General features: G+C 41.6%; 1 protein-coding gene across 3 annotated transcripts in view; it reads right to left on the reverse strand.

Moving 5' to 3' along the window:
• Positions 1–14,628, reverse strand: part of PCMTD1 (protein-L-isoaspartate (D-aspartate) O-methyltransferase domain containing 1) — a 69,356-nt gene extending 54,728 nt beyond the window's left edge. For 2 of the 3 annotated variants that reach the window (XM_058528690.1, XM_058528689.1), the window contains exon 1: positions 14,448–14,626. The gene's annotated coding sequence lies outside the window, so the exon portion shown is untranslated. Of the gene's footprint in view, positions 1–14,447 lie in introns of all 3 variants that reach the window. The other variant, XM_058528687.1, reaches the window with a different exon arrangement.
• Positions 14,629–15,202: the final 574 nt, after the last annotated feature.

A 15,202-nucleotide genomic window follows, 5' to 3' on the forward strand; every position in this document is an offset into this window, starting at 1 on the left:
TAAACTTTCCCCGTTCAAGTACTCTGTGGTTTCTCTTTCCTATTTGGACTAGACTGACACGATCCTGAAACCCAGAAAAACTACACTCAGGTCAATCTGGAAATGAAGGACAAGCAATTAGGCAATAAAATGAACTAAGAATACAACAGAGATCCAGAGACTCTGCCAGCCAAAATACCCACACTCCCTTGGATTTGACTTAAACTGCCATATCCTGCAGACATGCCCCCCCCTTTGTCTCGCCACCCCAAAGCCCCAATACATAGTCGTATATTCTAATTCTAAGTCTTAGCTCTCCTACGTGAGCTGCCGCCACAGCACGGCTACTGAGACAATTGGTGTGGTTCCACCCCCAGAAACCGAACCCGGGCTGCCAAAGCGGAGCGTGGCGAACTTGAATCACTAGGCCGTCATGGCTGGCTCAACATTCCTCATTTTTTTTTAACTTCTAAGTATCTGGGTGTGTTTTATCTTATTTTCTTGGCAAAATGTTAAATACTCGTCACCAGCTTTTCTGTGCTATGAGAGCTGTCCATCCTGATCACAAAGAAAAGTTAGACAGCCAACAGTGACTAAGAGTATTGAGGGCAGCAGCTGCCAATTCTGCCATCTTAAGTTTCTGCTCAGGAAATCCATCAGAGTCAAACTTGCAGACAGGAGGATGACTTAGTGGCCTCATCTACTGGGAGTCAGCTTAAACATGAGCTTGTTAACTGCAGCCCATGATCTTTCTGGTGCCCTTGTTTCCCCTCTGTAGACTGTAATGATTATTAGCACACCTGGAAAAGGACAAAATAAAACCACTGAAAAATGCATTACATTTCATGTAGGCATAGTAGGCAGGCTAAAAATAGAAATCCACAAAGGAATAAAGGAGCAGGGAAAGAGCAAAGCCAAATTCTTTAAACAAATGCCAGGGATAAGCAATAGCGAAAGGTTACTTCTTGTTAGTGGCATTTCAAATTGAAAGAAGAAAAGACCATCAAAAATATTTATTGGAAAAAACAGCCCCTGAGTTGTAGGAACAGAGGGAAAACTAAATACATAAACAGGCACTAAAGAATTCAATAAATTTGTTACATCATTCATTGAGCAGAAAACAATTTTGGAAGAAAGCAATAGTAAATGTCAGTAAATAAGCCACACACTTTGCTACTGTACTAACAATGCAATGTACTGAACACCAAACAGTGGTAATTTCCAGAAAGACAGCCTTATGTTTCTATAAACATTTGTTTTGTTTTAATGAATGTTGGATGGGAAGTTATGTGTTTTAGAGGAACAAAAATACTTTCAAAGATGGTAATTTTTAGTAATTTGTCTTATCCAACTACCTTACTGTAATTTCTCCAAACATTTTTTACAGCTGGTGAGCCTAGGGTGGCAATTCATTTTTGTGTATTTACAGTGAATGCACAGGGATAGTCTTTCTTTCCTAGTGAGAACAAAGGGTATATACAACTTCTTCAAGTACAAGACTTTTTTCCCCCAAACTGGAAACACTGTAGCAAATTCACAAGGACCCCAGCTTCTGTCTGCCAGAAAAGCAATTTAAGTAGCTAGCTGTCAATTTGGTCCCTGCCTTCCTCCAATATATTGTCTCAAAGATTTTAGGGCAGGCATGTATTTCTCCATTCTCCTGCTCTCCTGATTCAAAATTATCCTCTTCAGCACAAATTTTCCAGTGTATTTAATAAGTTTCCAGATTAATTTCACAGGAGAGGAGGTTCCCATCATAAACTCAAATTTAATATGTCTGAAACCAAAACCTTCTACATAGTCCCCCACCTTTCAAACTAGCTACTCTCTTCAATTACTCCCATTCCTCTTAGAGAAAATCCCATTCTGTCACTATCCTTGTCAACTTTAAGCAGGATTACTCTAACTAACTTTATACCTGTGGTTCTCCCAACTTCAACAGCATCCTGCATACCATTTTGATTCACCTGCCCAATATACTACTTTTATCATTAAAGAAAGGAAAAAGCTCCAGAAATTCAGAAGTGCCTCCAGGATGCTGCAAAAATGAGAGGAAATCCCACCTGGCAGGACTCAAGGCCACCCCCATTTAAACTAGTAGCACTAGTTTTATCACTTTTGTAAATATCATCTTAACATTTTGTTGGGGGCAGGGGTTGCTTAGCAGTCATTTCTCTAAGGAATCAAACGATCACAATATACTTACCTGTATTAGTTGTCTATCCTTGCCATAACAAATTATCAGAAATATAATGGCTTAAAACCACACAAGTTTACTGTATCACAGTTCTGAAAGTCAGGAGTCTGCCACAGGTATCACTGGGCTAAGATCAAGGTGCAGACAAGTTTTCTTTCTGGAGGCTTTAGGGGGTTTGTTCTCTTGCATTTTTGAGCATCTAGTGTGCATCTGCTTTCTTTGGCTCATACCTCTTTCTCCTCTATCTTCAAAGGCAGCAACGGCCGGCTGAGTCCTCCTCACTCCACCTCCTTCTTCCCCTCTTAAGGAACCCTGTTTTTACACTAGGACCATCAGGCTAATCTAGGATAGTCTTCCCATCGTAAAGTCAGCTGATTAGCAACCTTAATTCCCCTCTGTCATATAAGGTAACATATTCACAGGTTCCAGGGATTAAAACATGAACATCTTTTTTGGGGGTGCAGGTTATGATTTGTCTACTACTCTACCCAAACTTTATTTGCCCTCTACTCTCCAGCAGAACATTACTCCATAGGAAATCAAACAAATCCAACTTAAATGTGTACATCTGCAACCCAAATCCATCCCCACCTCTCCTATTTCTCAGCCAAGATACAGGAAAGGAAATAAGAGATCGAAAGGATAATCAGTAGCAAGAGATATGCTCTTATTCCTTGAAAGAACTTGAAATTCATTTTCTCTTATATAGAATGCATGTTCACATTCTTAAGACAGCCCAAAGCCCTCTAACAATACTACCTATACCACAGACTAACTGTACAAGAACTTTCTGAAGACCTGGACTCTCAATTTGAAGTACCAAGTGGAAACACTGCACCAAACCAACCTTTGGTTTAGTTACTATTAAGCCATGTAATCATTTCGTCTTACAAAAGAAAACATATGCCCAGTCGTAACCCTTTAACACAGTATCACAAAAGTTTTCAGCATTTTTAATATCTTACACCATTGAGAGAAACTGTGCCTAAATATAAATTTCAAGCTTAAAACTGCTTAGGGCTCAGTTTTGCTTAATTCCTGACCTTACTTTTAGAATAGCGGAAAGCTACTGCACAGATTCACTCCGAGTGCTTGCAAAAATTCAGTTCAGCACGAGTGAGTCCCTGTATGTGCCAGTCCACACCTCTTCTTAGCTGTTGATACGCACCAGGATATTTGTAGCAGATTCAAAACTGTCCAGACTTTAATATAAGTGTGATTCCAAGTTGGCCTCAAGAGGGAGCACCCTTTTACAAATAGACTACCTCACAGGTAAATGCTTTCTGTCTTATCACTAAAAATGAATGGGAAGACACACTAGCCAAACGAAGATTAAGGCATTTAGAAGCACTTGATTTTAATAACGCTCTACATAACAGAAGGCACTATAAAGGATATAAAAGCAAGCAAGCAGATCCTGAGCAAATAAGCTTTGGGCTAACAGTGAGAAAAAGGCCCAGAATCATATTTTTGAAGGTCTGAACTCCTGGCCTTTAAAACACCATTAACCTTACCACCAACTATACCTCAGTTTTAAGAATTAAGTGAAATAATGTACATATTTAAATTTAGCAAAATGTTTTTTATCTAGCACTACTGAGAGTAAAAAGAATTAATGTTAGAGATAACTGAAAGAAACTTCTTCAAGTTTAAAGATTAAAAACAAATTAATAAAAGCCTTTCTATAGTTTATCAATTCCACAGTCTTAGAGAATATTCAACATAATTCGACCATTTCTTGGTGGCTCCAAATCATTACAAGGCACATTAGCGACAACGGTATGTTAGGAACACCTCAGGGACTAATGGTGCAATACAAATACTCCACAATTCAGAAATTTGTCTCTCCCTTTCACTGCAGTCATTTCTCCTTTCTGTGTGACCAAATGATTCAAATCTGCTTTACTTCACACACGACTACGTCGGGCGTCACACAGCCCCACGGCCTGTCCTTGAGTACACAGCAGTCTCTGTCCTTGCTCTTCCTTGGCTGTTCGGTTTTTGACTCCTGGCTCCATGCCTACAATATTGATGGTGAGCCTGCTCCCAAGTGTGGCCTCTAGTTAAATGGATACTATTGCTGTGTTAGACCCCTCACTCTCTGCCAAGTGTTGGCTCATCTCATAATCTTTGAAAAGCAGTATGACTCACAAAATAATATTACCTTTATTACTAGTGCAACTATCATCACTTACTGCACATCAAGGCTTTGGCCTGTTTTTTTGTTTGTTTGTTTTGTTTTGTGAGGAAGATCAGCCCTGAGCTAACATGCATGCTAATCCTCCTCTTTTTGCTGAGGAAAACCAGCTCTGAGCTAACATCCATTGCCAATCCTCCTCCTTCCCCTCCCCCCAAAGCCCCAGTAGATAGTTGTATGTCATAGTTGCACATCCTTCTAGTTGCTGTATATGGGACGCGCGCGGCCTCAGCATGGCCGGAGAAGCGATGCGTCGGTGCGCGCCCGGGATCCGAACCCGGGCGGCCAGTAGCAGAGCTCGCCCACTTAACCACTAAGCCACGGGGCCGGCCCATTGGCCTGTTTTAAGTACACTAATTCACTTAATATTAACAAAACTCTGTGTAATAGTATAATTTTCAAGGATAGCAAATCAAGGAAAGGGATTAAATAAACTGCTTCAGAGGCAGAACTGAGGTTAAGTTCTAGGTCTTAAGTGGTTAAGGACCAAATCCTGTATCATTAAACACTGTAGATCATTTTACAGAAAACAAAGCAAATTCAGGAAAAGGAAGTAACTGAGTCTGAGTTCACGCACCTATAAACTGAGAATAATAATACTCACCTGCCTCTGACAAGACTGTTGTGAAGACTAAATAAATAAATGGAAAGTTATGTGAAAATGTTAAAGCACCAAAAAGATTACCGTTTCGTATCACACAATTCCAGGAAGCTCCATTCACACAAAAACAGTGTGAGTTTTCCTGAAGCAGTACAGGGCACGCGGATTACATTGTATTCCACGTGAACAGTGCCTCCTGGAGCTGTGCACTACAGATGTCCGTGTGTGCACGCGCACCCGTGTGTGTCCACATATGTATACAATTTATTTATTAGTGTGAACTGCATTCATTTTGTTATCTGGGTACAATAAAACCAGTGATTACTAAAATTGACAGTGATAACTGAACAAATCCTTAACAAGAAAAAGAAAGCTTATGTAAAGCTTTTTTAACATAAACACTGAGGTAGCTCAACTACTTTACTTTAAGTCCATAGTTATTTTCCTCCCTTTCCTTTAGAACTGAATCAATTTCATGAAGGGTGACAGTACACAGATACCTATATAAATCACTGTAGAAAAGCCTAAATTTTTTTTTCCATTTGTAATTTCTCTGGTTCACTGAAGAATAAAGGTTCAAATCATTCTATTTTCAGGGAAAAAAGTTAAGTCCACTAAAATGGTTTAGAAGTATTTGAAGTAATTCTTTTACGATGGGATTTACAATATATGTTAAGCCACTATAGACCACTGCCAGGCTTTTCCTTGAAACTAAAACTGTAGTGACTACCTTCATGTGTTCCAAAATTTGCTCTTATATTTGAGTATCAAGGTGATCAAGCATTTAAAAATCTACTCTAGTCATCAAGAGACTACAATGAAAACATGAGAACTGAGAGGACCAGGACTTACAGGTGAGGAAGAGTGGCCCTGAGCTAACATCTGTTGCCTATCTTCCTCTCTGTGCTTGAGGAAGATTGCCTCTGAGCTAACATCTGTGCCCATCTTCGTCTACTTTATAGTAGACGAAGCCACAGTATGGCCTGATGAGCGGTGTGTAGGTCCGCACCCAGGATCCGAACCTGCGAACCCTGGGCTGCTGAAGCGGAGCGCACTGAACTTAACCACTATACCACTAGGCCAGCCCTAAACCATCCTTTTAAATACTGTAAAACAAAGATGGTTTTGTGTTTATTTTTTGAGCTATGGCATCTCTAAGTATTTCTTTCTAATAAACTTAAGGTCCAGTATTTTAAAAATGGGCTACAAAAATACAGTGATACAAAGGCTCTGAACTATTAATCTAGGAGCAGTGATAGAGGCACACTGACTGATCCACACACCCACACACTTGTGGCTCCCATCACCAACCATGAAACCACCAAGCCCCCGGTACATGGGCACAAATCACCTGACATGCTGAGTCGAGGACCTAACACAGCCTTGGTTACCTAGCAAAGTATCCAGGTCAGAGAATACTCAAGCACTCACATTTTCCATGCTTCCATCAGCAAATCTACTTGCCTTATATGGCAGCAGGATTTATAAAGGCAGGCTTTTATAGTTGGTGTTCTCAGTAACACAGAAGTCTCTCAGAATTAACTGGAGGATATACACCCCTGGGTGATAACATTCCTGATGATGTTTCTTCTTTACCCTTATTTTCTAGTCTTTCTACAATGTATTCTTACTGCTATTACATGGGGGGAAAAAACAAAAACAAATGACAATTTACATACTATCTCTACAATGACTAGTCAAGTGTGTGTAAGTGACCAAAAAGAGTCACAGGTGTTCAGAAACAGTGCAAATGAACCACTGTTAAAAAAATCTAAACCATATGGACTTCGGCAGCATATACGGCACCATCATAAAAAGAAATGACGTATCTATCAAACATCTAAAAACTAATTTTTTGATGCCTATCAGAAAAACACCCAAATCCTGTACTTAGGACAGAATGACTGGAAAATGACAAAGAACAAATACATCATGATTCAGGTAAGTCAATATTACTACTTAAAAAAAAAAGCACAGCTTTGGAAACCTCAAATGACTTGTTAGGAGTAACCTGATAGACCAGCTGCAGAAGCTAAGCAGCTGTTACACTTGGCACAATAATACTCTGTATTTATAGCACCCTGCGCCTGAAGGAATCAGAGCATTCACTATTTATCTTGTATCCCACCATCACCTTATTCACCTGTTATTCCATACAATTCTGACTTTCATCATTCTTACCATTTACTTGTTATTCAATAGGATTCTGACAATCTTAAGATGCATGAATATGTTATTTTTGTTTATATGTTAAAGTCTGAAAGGATTCACACCACATTATTAAAAAACCATTACGCAAACCACCAATGAGGAACAGATGTGGACGAGTGGGGTCTGCTGAAGGAGGAATTTAACTTTATTTTAGTAGTTTAAATCTTATCTTTGAACACAATAATAATAAGAAAATTAATGACCACACAAAATATATCACACTGTAGGCCATGACATTTCCTTCTAGATGATACACAGGGATTAGCTCATCCCCGGAACAGGCTTCCTATATTAAATATACTATTAAAGACCATAGTTCCAGAAGTTTCCAGATATCAGGTATCATTTCTACGCACTGAGCTTCTAAACACATACATGCAGGGCTCCTTACCCAGAGCAGACAACTGGTGACAGGCGCTGCTACCAATCACCACTCCCACCCCTACGCTTCCAATTCAACTGTCAACTACGGACTCGAGCGAGCATCTTCGTGTAACTCCATCCTTCTCTCTGTTCACTTACCCATCAATCATCAAGCCAGAAAAGGAATCCATTTCATTCCCCACCAAGAAACATCCATTTAGCTTTCAAGCTCTCTTTTCCCCTGCAGGGAAAGATCTTCTACTTTTTATTTCTCTTCCTTCAAAGTGTTGCCTCAATGGATAAAATAGTAAAAAACTGGAAACAATCTAAATGCCCATCAGTCTGGAATATGGTTAAATAAATTATATAAAATCTATATATGTAGCTATATATAATATAGATAACTTGGAGGCTGCAAAAAAGTTTTTGAAAAGAATGAAGCAGTTCTTTATCTAGTGATATGGAATATTAGAGATATACTGAGTGACAAACTGTTCACAGTACACCTCATCTTTACATAAGCGGAAAGAGTACTGTATTTATTCATAATTACTTGTATACAAATAATTTTTTTTTATATCATTCCATGGATGAGTAGCTACCTCCCACTGGGAAAAGTGGAAGGCTGAGGAGACATTTTCAGTTTATAAAACTTTTTGTACCACTTAAATCCATGTGACTATATTACCTATTTTTAAAATCAATGAATTATTTTAAACTTGCTTAAAACGTTTATCTTCAGAGTATCTGTGATTACTTTAACACTTTATAAAGTTGAGAGCAGGCAGACTGACAATTGATTAGTGTGAAAATCAATCTCACTCCTTTATAATCACGCATTTAGCATTCCAAAAAGAAACCCCAAATGTCTCACCCTATCACCATCAGCAAGATATCCTCCATTCTCAATTCCTAACAGCCAAGATTATATTTTTATTTAATAAAGCAAGAATTAATCACTTTTTAAGTGGCTAAACTATAATACGACATAGGACGCAAAGGCAGATACAAGAGAAATATAAAACTGTAACCTCTGCATGGGAACCATTAACCTTGATAGATTCAGATAAGTCTGAAATTTTCATGAACTCTCTAGGAAGCAAAGAGTTATGTACAATCTGTGTGAGGGCATTTCAGCTGGTCATATAATTGGAGCTTCCCGAGATCACCAAGAGGAATAAAACGACCCTGCAGTATAGGCACAGTTTTATTCTATCTTTCATATCCATATAAACAGAGAAGAAACCGTGAGGCCAGGGAACTTATGACAATATTGTAGTTCATTAGAAAACGTGTTTAATTCAACAGCATGGAAAAGAATTCAAATGTCAAACCATTAATTTTAAGAATTTTTATATACAACTCAGACATGCATAGAATAACAAAACTGAACTTTTTAAAATAAACAACTTATCATAATTACCTAGTAATTGATCTAAAAGTAAAGAACTCATTTGACAGCCTACAACAAGAAAATCTGGTTTTGTTACATACACATACAATTTAAAACTCCAATAAACTATTCTGTGTACCATTCAGCAACTAAAATCAAATACTATTTAAATGCCATTAAAGGTGCAGTTGACCAGTGGTCATTTTCATATTTGTTCATACATATTTCCTGAGCATCCACTGGGAGATAGAAAAAACAGTAAGAAATAGTTTCTGCATTAAAGCATTTTATAATCCAATTACAACCATTAAGAATACTCAAAAACAAATTCAGAGTACCAAGTTATCGTCAAGAGGTTAAACAACCGTACACATGAGAGGAGACCTCACTACCATACAGACAGGAAAGAGGCTCTAGGGAAATAAGGTGTGTGAGCTAGCCTTTTCCCTGGAGGATCTCAAAATGCAGAGATGAGAAAGGGAGAAAATTCCAAAAAGTGGAAATGCATGAGAAATCAAAAAGTTCTTTTTCTTCTGGAAGAGAAAGAATATAAACTTAAGTTTGAGTAAAACAAGAAATAAATTTCAAAAGGAACACTGGAGCCAAATAATGCAGTTTTGAAGGCAACACTGAGGAACAAAGACTTTATTCCAGAGTCGATCAGGAGCCACTCAGTGGAGGCACAGTGGTCAAGAAAGACTTGGAACAAAGACTTGCTTAGGATTCAAATTCCAGTTCTACTTACTAACAACTCCTTCAGGCCCATGAAGTCTCAATTTCCTCACCTGTAAAGTAAAACAGTAGTATCTACAACATAAAACTATTATGAAGACCAAATGAGAACAAAGCATTCAGCACAGTGGCTGACATAAGAAACAAGAGGGGGCCAGCCCGGGTGGCGTAGCGGTCAAGTTCGCGGGCTCCACTTCCGCGGCCTGGGGTTCCCCGGCTCGGATCCTGGGAGTGGACAGACGCACTGCTCATGAAGCCATGCTGAGGTGGCGTCCCACACAGAGCAACTAGAAGGATGTACAATTATGACATACAACTATCTACTGGGGCTTTGGGAAGGAAAAAAGGAGGAAGACTGGCAACAGATGTTAGCTCAGGGCCAATCTTCCTCAAAAAAAGAAACAAGTGTTTTCGGGTTTTTTGTTTTGTTTATTTCCGTCAGGCAGAGAAAACAACATGATCAGGGTTGCACTTAGGACAATTAATTTGATAGCAGTGTGCATGATGAATGGCAAAACCTAGAGATTAGGGGTGTCTCCTGTTAATGGCAGTTGAGGCAAAGGGATTAAAAGTACTTCATTGCTGGGAAAATGGAAAAGAGGCAGGAGAATCAGGAACCACGATGCAATAAAATGGCAAAGTAATTATTTCTGAGAAAAGGGGAGAGTGAAGAATCAAGAGACCTTTGATTTTGAACCTAGATGACTAAGAAAATGTTAAAAGATCACTAATATAAACAAGGAAATGAAGGAAGAAAATTACATTCGCAAAGGAAACGGTTTAATTCTGAATCCACTGACTCAAGATACAACTACAGCCACTTGAGTCTAGAAAGGAGAACAACAAAAGGCAAGTCTGAAGTTTAGGAAAGAAAATGAGGCTGGTGATGCAGAACTGGGGCCTCAGCAATGAGGAAGGAATGAACAGTGGAAAGCATGGGTTTGTGTGGGATCAGAAAGGAGAAAATACAGCTCTAAAACGGAAGATGAGAACTCAATCTAAGGTAACACCTGTATTTAAGAGGCAAGATGAGAAAATAAACAATGGCCACAAGGAGGACAAGTCTGCGGTGCTGGCTTGTAGAAGTAACAGAGGACAAGGACTTCACAGCACTCGACAGTCCACAGCTCTTCAGGTGCTCACTGTAACTGCAGACTATACTGAACTGACTTAACGATAATGTGATTATTACAGGTATTTAAAAGCCTGCAAGTTACTGAAAAGTATTAATTATTCCAACTCAACCTCCAGCAGGACACAGCTAACACAAGATAATTATTATAATTAGATATTTTTTCAGTATCTCAAAGCTCAAAGAACTATAACTTTTAAGTTCTCATACTCCTTGACACCCATCCACACACCTGACTCTACTGATTACCCACTCTTTGAGGAAACTCTCCTCCCTGTCTGCTTTGACCACCAATTCTCATGTTTTCTCCCTCTACTCTGGCTTCTCTTTCATCTTACCTAGTTTCTCCCTAGAAAGAGAACTATCAGGAAATAGGTCCTCTATGCAATTCCACAATAATTGTTTTATACTGTTAGTTTTCAAATCCCAACTAGATTTTAAACTCTAGATCATACACAGTCCTTCTTTTGTTATCATTCATAGGACTTAAATAGTTTATTGATTTCTGGCTACTCATGAGTATATGTCCCCAAAGGGATTTTCAGGCTAAATTGGAAAATAAACTTTCTATTTCTTCCCATCAGCAATAAGATCCCTCTTATTAATTTCTGAAAACACACACACACAGCATTGGATTCCTGGCTCTCCAATAGTTTTAAGTCAATAGATCTCAATATATTCTAAAGACATCTTTCTGGTGCTGAAACATTTTTGTGTCCCACAACTATAAAAGCCACTCAGACCCAGTGTAAGCTGTCCAAGAGAGAATGGATGGCAGATATGCCACATAGATGTGAATCCAATCACCATCCTTAACAACTGTCAAAAATAAAAGCTCAAATATTTTCCCATATGTGGGTTTCTTCTGAATACATATTACAATTGATCATACTTTGTAAACTACTATGATGAAAAGAATACAAAGAGGGCCGTAAAAAGATTATAATTTTATTATATTTTTGGTATTTTATAGACTCTTAAAAATGCATCATGACAGACAACAGAGTATGTGTCATAATATTAGGGCATATTAATCTGTTTCACTTTTCCAGCAGATGTGACAATTATGTAGTTTAAACAAATATGGCAAATGCTGAAGTTAGAGTGCAACTAGGTTCATAAAAATAATGTTAAGTGAAATGAGATTATCCATCCAAGTTTATAAGGAATAAAAGCACCTGTAACAGCTACAATTTACTAGAATACCCAAATTTACCATGGCATCAAGCAGAGTGACTAAAGTAACACTATCCCCCATCTTCTTGGTTAATGGCATCAGCTCAGGGAATTTAATATCTTAATAATACACCACCAGCAATCTCATCTAAAAAGATATCATTACTATTTCACACTATTTATTCTTTATTTTTCAATGCATATGATATATCCATGTCTCTATTTTGTAAGGAACATTTCCAAGCTAAAAAAAGAGGAGGAAACTCTAAGATCAACAGTTTTGTAAGGTCGTTTTCATTAATAGGAGGCACCATGGCAGAGCAGAAAACAAAAGATTGAGCATGCCTGAGTCTAATACAGTCACCACCACTAAAAAGGCAATGGGATCTTGAGCAGTTTAGTTAATCTCTCAGACACTCTGTTTATTAACCTATACAATGGGGAGAATGTCACCTATGTTGTGAGAAATACATAACAAAGAGCATGTAATTACCAGCAACGATAACTAAAATGCCACGGATGTTTTTGATTCCTTTCAAACACAGTTCCCCAAATAATAAAACGCTACACAATTGAGCCTAAGATTTCAGGCTAGACATGTTTAGAACTAGACTGTTCTTTGCGATTATCTTACTCAGTTATGTTTTCCCTGGAAGCTAGCACCAAGATGAACACACAGTACATTTTTAATAAATACAAGTCAGTGATTAAGTCAACAAAGCCTCCAGCTCTTCTGCACACAGAAATACAAAATGTAATACAGCTTTCTGTCTTTTTTAATAGTAAGCAGTGTACTATCATCCTTCTACTTACAGTTTACTCTACGGTTCACTACCAAAATTTAATCCCTGGCTGTTTTCTGAGCTTTTTGTTTTTTTCACCTGTCTAAAATACAAACTTCTGGGCCACTGGTACACACAGCTCATGTTTAAGGAAGTGAATTTGTTGTCAACTGACCGTTCAGATTTTAAATTTACTTTGAAAAATGCACTTAAAAAAACAAAAAGTAAACTATTTTTGTAACCTGCTTTATGAAGCCATCCAAGCCGCATGTAAGCTACGATTAAGCGCTGTGTAAACATATTACTCAACTTGCCTAATATGTAAGTATCCCCAAAGGGCCTTAGACATTCTTAGTTTTATCACATTATGTTTCAAAACATTGGTTTGTAACCCTTTTTAAAAGCTATTTAAAAGATTATAGGAAAATTGGAGACAATGTTCAGCAATAAAAACATATACAGCTACATAACTTTTAAAAACAATGAGGTATGTAATAAAATGGAGGAATATCTGTGAGTATTGTTGGCCAATAAAAACTATATACTATATATGACCCCAATTTTGTTTTTAAAACATACTTATATGCACAGAAAAGTCCTGAGGCCAAACTGCATTTGAAGACTGGTTACCCCGAGCAGTAAGAGGGAAAAATGGGGCGGGGTAGGCGGGGGCGCAGAGATCTTCACTGTTAGGCTGCTTTATTTTTTCTTAAAGAGCACATAATACTTTTGTAATTCTAAAAAATAAATAACTGGGAGAAAACAACTATCGGCAAAACCATAGTTTCTCCTCCGTACCCAAATTCTTCTAATTTGTAACTTTAAAAACATAGTTATGATTTCTCAATTTTAGAAACGGGACATACAAAAACACAGTCTCAGAACTTAAAAAAACAAAAAATCTTGGATCTGCAAAATTACTCCCTCCGGCTCTACTCCCGGTCCTCTCGACGTCGGTCTGAAACACCCCGAGGACGGGCACCGCACTCACACGGTAGTAAACGCTCCCACACAGAACACCAAGCCCGAAACCGCTCGGCGCCTGCTCTAGCCTCGCAGGCCCTTCCCAGCCCCCAAGGCTGCTCCGAGCCTACGTGGGTTGGACTCTTCCTTCAAAAGCAAAACAACAGAAAGTCACGGGGTGGATCGGAAAAGGCCCGAGGGGCCGCGGCGTCCGAGGGGCGCAGCGCCGGGCAGTCTGCGGGTCAGCGCCACGGGACGGCCCGCGCCCGGCCCCGCTCAGCCGCCTGGACCCCGGCCTCCGGCCCCTTCGAACCCCCAACTCCCCCGACCCCCCAATTCCCCGGGCCCCGACCTCCCGGCCCCTTCGGCCCTTCTGGCCCCTTGAACCCCGACCCCCCGGCCTCCCAGCGCCCCTCGAAGCCCCCAGCCTCCCTCGACCCCCCTCAACTCCCCCGTCCCCGACCTCCCGGCCCCTTGAACCCCGACCCCCAACCTCCCAGCCCCCGACAAGCCCCCCAGCCTCCTTCGACCCCCCAACTCTCCAGTCCCCGACCTCCCGGCCCCTTCGACCCTTCCGGTCCCCTGGATCCTGACCTCCGGCCCCCGACCCCCTGCCCCCGACCTCCCAGCCCTCGACCCCCGTCGACTCCCCAACCCTCGACCTCCCGGCCTCCCTTGACCCCCCACCCCCGCTCGCCCGAGCCCACAGCGGCGGCGTTACCTGCGGCGAGGCGGTCGGAGCGGCCCCTCCGCAGCGGCGCGCTGGGTCAGGCGCTAGGACTCAGCCAGCTCCGCCGCCGCCACCGCCACAACAACACGGCCGCCGCCGCCAGGGGGAGGGGCGGGGCCCGGCCCTGCAGCTGGGGCAGCCGGACCGTCGGGGCCTCCGGAGTCGTCCGGGACCTGGGCATGCGCGGAGAGCCGCGGGCGCGAGGGCCGCCCCGAGAGAACGCCGAAGTCAACAAGGCCCGGGGACGCCCCCATCCGGCTCCGCCCACTTCGCGATCGCTCCGCCCCCAGGCCCAAACAACGCGAGGTCTTGACAGGGCCTGGAGACGGCGGCGGTTAGGAGAGATCCCGCGAGAGCAGGGCCTCAGCCTCCCCGCCCCCTGCCCCGAGTTTGGACGGTCCGGGTCCGAGCGGTCGCCAGGCGGTCAGCCGTGGCGGTGGGGTGGCTGAGGGTGAGGCCTCGACCCGGCTGTGCCGTGGAGCTCCGCTGCGCTCCGGCCAGGGGCGCTCGGTGTCGAAGCCTCGCTGGGGGTGTTTCCCCGCGTGGTAGCTACAGGGGCTGTCTGGAGAGTGCTCGCCGGTTTGTGAGCGGAGCCGAGGGTCTTTCTCCAGAACGGGCCACTTAGCGTCAGAAGTCCCCAGCGCCGCGAGCAGGGCCTCCGCCGCCAGGCCCGCGCGTCCCGGGGCCGGCGTTGTCGCGCCTGCCTGGGCGTCCGCGCTCCTGGCCCGGCGCGGACGCGGCTGTCC

The sequence above is a fragment of the Diceros bicornis genome, chromosome 33 (assembly GCF_020826845.1).
Source record: "Diceros bicornis minor isolate mBicDic1 chromosome 33, mDicBic1.mat.cur, whole genome shotgun sequence".
Taxonomy (NCBI): domain Eukaryota; kingdom Metazoa; phylum Chordata; class Mammalia; order Perissodactyla; family Rhinocerotidae; genus Diceros; species Diceros bicornis.